The sequence below is a fragment of the Gossypium hirsutum genome, chromosome D11, assembly GCF_007990345.1.
Source record: "Gossypium hirsutum isolate 1008001.06 chromosome D11, Gossypium_hirsutum_v2.1, whole genome shotgun sequence".
Taxonomy (NCBI): Eukaryota; Viridiplantae; Streptophyta; class Magnoliopsida; order Malvales; family Malvaceae; genus Gossypium; species Gossypium hirsutum.
Genome location: NC_053447.1, coordinates 57,998,851 through 58,004,265, shown reverse-complemented (window position 1 = coordinate 58,004,265; position 5,415 = coordinate 57,998,851). Strand labels below are relative to the sequence as shown.

General features: G+C 34.5%; 1 pseudogene; it reads right to left on the bottom strand.

The window, feature by feature from the left end:
- Nucleotides 1-437: 437 nt before the first annotated feature.
- LOC121223334 (ribulose bisphosphate carboxylase large chain-like) lies at nucleotides 438-2,065 on the bottom strand (annotated as a pseudogene).
- Nucleotides 2,066-5,415: the final 3,350 nt, after the last annotated feature.

The following is a 5,415-nucleotide window of genomic DNA, read 5'->3' as shown; positions in this document are numbered from 1 at the left end:
GCTATTTACCCCCTTCATACAAGTCTTTAAAGGAGACCCTGATTTATGGCAGAGACAAACTCTCATCCGAAGATGTGAAGGGTCATTTGTTGAGTAGAGATAAACTCAACAATGAGCTTCATTTGGATAGCAAGGCAGATAGACAAGCTTCCATTTTGATAGCATCAAAGAAACGAGACAAAAGGTGTCGCTATTTTAAAAAGTTAAGCCACGTCAAAGTAGATTGTTATAAACTACAAAATAAAAGAGCTGCTGAGAGTAACGAGGAATATGTAGCTGGTGCTAATTTGGCCGATGAATGCGGTGATGATTTCTTGCTAGTGTCAACGAGCGATAACTCCAAGATCACGTTTGAGTGGGTCCTAGATTTGGGATGTTCTTTCTACATGTGGTTACTGGATTACAAAGTATCCATTACTTCGAATTCAAATTTGATTTATCAAGCTGGTTTATCTAATTTATCCACCGCGTCGAATTCAAATTTGATCGCCTTCCATACTTCACAAGCAGCAGTTAGTTCAGGACTCCATTTGCTAGCCTCGCGAATAATTTCATTACCTTCGCAGGCAAGGTCACGTCCCTCATTACGAGCTTGTACACATGCTTCTAAATCTACTCGATTAGCTACGGCACCCGGTGCATTTCCCCAAGGGTGTCCTAAAGTTCCTCCACCGAATTGTAGTACGGAATCATCTCCAAAGATCTCGATCAAAGCAGGCATATGCCAAACGTGAATACCCTCCGAAGCTACAGGCAGAACACCTGGCATAGAAACCTAATCTTGAGTGAAATAAATACCACGGCTTCGATCTTTTTCAATAAAATCATCACGTAGTAAATCAACAAAGCCCAAAGTTATGTCCTTTTCTCCTTCAAGTTTACCTACTACTGTACCAGCGTGAATACGATCTCCACCAGACATACGTAAAGCTTTAGCTAGTACACGAAAGTGCATACCATGATTCTTCTGTCTATCAATAACTACGTGCATTGCGCGATGGATGTGAAGAAGTAAACCATTATCTCGACAATAATGAGCCAAGCTAGTATTTGCAGTGAACCCACCTATTAAGTAGTCGTGCATTACAGTAGGAACTCCCAATTCTCTAGCACACACGACCCTTTTGATAATTTCTTCACATGTACCTACAGTAGCATTCAAGTAATGCCCTTTGATTTCACCTGTTTCAGCCTGTGATTTATAAATTGCTTCGGCACAAAATAAGAAACGATCTCTCCAGCGCATAAATGGTTAGGAGTTCACATGCTCACCATCTTTTGTAAAATCAAGCCCGCCACGTAGACATTCATAAACTGCTCTACCGTAGTTCTTAGCGGATAACCCCAATTTAGGTTTAATAATACATCCCAATAGGGGGCGACCATACTTGTTCAATTTATCTCTTTCAACCTGGATGCCATGAGGCGGGCCTTGGAAAGTTTTAATATAAGCAATAGGGATTCGCAGATCCTCTAGACGTAGAGCGCGCAGGGCTTTGAACCCAAATAAATTACCCACAATGGAAGTAAACATGTTAGTAACAAAACCTTCTTCAAAAATGTCTAAAGGGTAAGCTACATAACATATATATTGATCTTCTTCTCTAGGAACGGGCTCAATGTGGTAGCATCGCCCTTTGTAACGATCAAGGCTGGTAAGCCCATCGGTCCACACGGTTGTCCATGTACCAGTAAAAGATTCAACAGCTATCGCGGCCCTTACTTCCTCAGGCGGGACTCCTGGTTGAGGAGTTACTCGGAAGGCTTCCAAGATATCAGTATCTTTGACTGCATATTCAGGAGTATAATAAGTCAATTTATACTCTTTAACACCAACTTTGAATCCAACACTTGCTTTAGTCTCTATTTGTGGTGACATAAGTCCCTCCCTACAACTCATGAATTAAGAATTCTCGCAACAACAAGGTCTACTCGATATAAATGAGGAGTTAATGAAACCTTTTCGAAGAAATCTTTCAAAAAATTATCAACGAATCCGAAAGGTTCCTTATTAGACCATGGTATTTGATTCACCAAATACATCATTATTCTATATTCTTTCATATGTATGGCGCAATCCGATCCGTGTTTTTCAAGTTTCTAATTCCTTACTTTTTTTTTTGAATCCAAATTCTAAATGCAAATGAAATAAATAAAATAGAAATAGATAAATAATATAAAAATAATATTAATATAATATTATAATATATTAGAAATAAAATATATAAATAAATTAATAAAATATATAAATAAATTCTAATACTAATATATATTAGAATATATATAATAGAATAGATAAATATATAATAGAATTAATATTCTAACATCTAATATAAATTATATATTATATATTATATATTATAAGCTCAATAATAAGAAATTCACCCTTGACAGTAATATATGTTGTATATGTAAATCCTAGATGTGAAAACAGGCGTAATTATAGAGAATGGTTCTCCACATACAGTTCGGTTGAAGGTGGAGTTGTGCACATAGGAAACGATTCATCTAGTAAGGTAATTAGTATTGGTATTGTTAAAGTTAGGATACACGATTGGACGATTAGGACACTCTCAGATGTTAGGTATGTACCTGATTTACGAAAGAATCTCATCTCCTTGAGTATTTTGGACTTGAAAGGATACAGAATCAACATCGAGTCAAACGACATTAAAGTATTTCGTGGAGCTCTTGTTTTGTTAAAAGGTAAAAGAACTGGCAGTCTTTATATTCTGAAAAGTTCTACAGTGACTGGTGAAATCGGACGTCCTTCGTCCGTTACAGAGTCGAAGTCAACTCGTTTGAAGAGGAGCCAACTTGGTCATAGAAGAGAAAAATATATGACCATTTCGTTGAAGAGAGGTTCTCTTTTGGATTCAGATTTTGAAAAGTTAGGTCACTGTGTTCGTGAAAATCAGACCCAGTTAGTTTTGATTTGGCAGTGTACAAGTAGAAGGCTAGAAGTCTTCTAGTTTCTAAGCACAGATTCGACTCAGTTAATTCTCTGCATAGTTCAAGATAGGCTCGTGGTGACCTTTGGCAAAGATGGCGTCTTAAAAATATGAGTCAAGGTGGAGATTTGTTAAGTAAAGCTCCTATTTCAGTCAAATTTGAAAAATAATCTTCTAGTTAAACTCTGTTTATTTATTTCAATCAAACACTAATTAGTTTAGATTATTTTATTATTATTTGACATATGAATTTAGCCTATAAATAGGCTCTTTTACAGCATTAGAAAATACACCCATTAGATATTAGAATTCATAACACATTTAGAGAATTTTGTGTTTACGTTTTGAGTGTTCTTTGTTTTCAGGTTTTCGGGGTTTAGTTTTATCTCCATCTTTTTGTACTCTTCGTTTCTTTTGCCATTATAGTAAAATTATCTTTGCTCGTGATTTTTTATCCACTTTGCAGGAGTTTTTTCATGTTAAATTTGTGTGTTCAATTTCTCAATTTCTTCTGCTATTTTTACTTGTTCCTTGCTTTATCGGGTTAATCTCTAACAAATGGTATCAGAGCTAGTTCAATTTTCATAAATCAACCCATTCAGATATGGCAGCAACAAGGTTTGAAATTTCTTAAACTCGACAATGACCCTTCACATCTTCGAACGAGAGTTTGTCTCTGCCATAAAATAGAGTCTCCCTGAAAGACTTGTATGAAGGGGGTAAAGAGCACAATAATAACATAGCTTGATCTTCATCATCAATATGAACCTCAACGTTCTTTAAATCATTTAAAAGAGTAATGAATTGACTGATGGGATCTCTAAGAAGCTCACATTCGTTCATGTGAAACGTAAATAGACGTTGTTTCAACACTAAACGGTTAGCCAGAGACTTAGTTGCATAAAGAGTTTCTAACCTTTTCCACAAGGCAGATGAGGTCTTCTCCATCAATACCTCCTGTAATACCGTATTCGCGAGGCACAACTGGATTACAGACAAAGCCTTTTCATCAAGCTCTTCCCATTCTGTTTTATTTAGATTCTCAGGCTTTTTCCCAGTAACAACCTTTTTCAAACCAGATTGAACTAGTAGTGGCAATTTATCGTTGAATGTAATATTATGAAATGTGATATATGCCTATTTATTATGTAAATACAGAGCTAGAAATGTTGGCAATTAATGCATGAATATTTTAATATGTTACACTAGTCAAACATGTTTGTAATTGTGTTTTAGATGTTTTCATTTAACGCATGTTATCATGTTTATTTGGTGACCTTTTCAATCATTCACTGAGCTTGTTTAAGCTCACCCAATCTTTTTATACATTACAGATAGTTAGTGTTATGGTGTGAAAATTTCAAGGAAGCGATCCAAGTTACGCTTAGTAAATTGAGTAGGTGTCATCATTATTCTTTTATATTGGGGAAATAAAGGCAATGTGGCTAGAACATTGACTATATATGCATATTGTAACAGCCCGTTTTCAGTGAAATCAGAATAGTGGTTTAGGGACCACAAATCTGAGTTCGAACGAAAATTTATTTTAATATTATTTCATGGTCAACATGTTGATAGAAATATCGTACCAAAATTTCATAAAGAAATTTTTCCTGATTTCATGTTTAATTTAATGGAAAGGACCAAATTGCACAAAGTGCAAAAGTTGAATTCTAGTAGCGAAAAGGAAAAATTAGCTATGGAATTCAACATTAGAGGTCCTTATATGACAAATAGACCATTAAGAGGAGTTAGTAGCTAAGTATGATGATTCATCCATGGAAATTTAATTAATTAAAAGGATGAAAGTGGAAAGTAGAAATAATAAAAAATGATAATTGATTAAATAATAAAAATATCATTTTTTTCATCATCTTTCCCAAATTTTTTTGATAGAAACCCTAGCTAAGAGAAGAGAACCCAAGCAAACTTATTTGGCTTGATTAGGCATGTTTTCTTGTCCCGTTTTTAATGATTTTTACATTTTCGAGATTGTAATAGCTTAATTTAGCTATCTCGGGAATTAATTTGTAGAGTTATCAAAGGACGAGAGTCTTTCAATGGATGAGTATGCATGAATTATGAAGTTTCATGGTAGAAAACGAAAGGTTGTTGATAGATAAACAACTTTTGTTAAAGGAATTTTGATGAAAACATTATTTAGGGGCTAAATTGAAAAGATGTAAAATTCATGGAAAAATTTTGATTTTTTTGAAATACATGGACTGCTATTGTGATATATGAAAATCGGCTAGGCTTGGAATAAGGATTAAGTTGCATGAATTTCATTTTCCAAGCCTAGGGATGAAATCGTAATTAATTAAAAGTATAGGGGCAAAATGATAATTTTTCCTAAGATGTGAAATGGACTGAATTGAATGTGAATTGTATTAAATTGAGTTAAATTTACTCGTATAGATCTAGATAGACCAAATACAGAGCTAGATTGTGGAAAAGAAAAAAA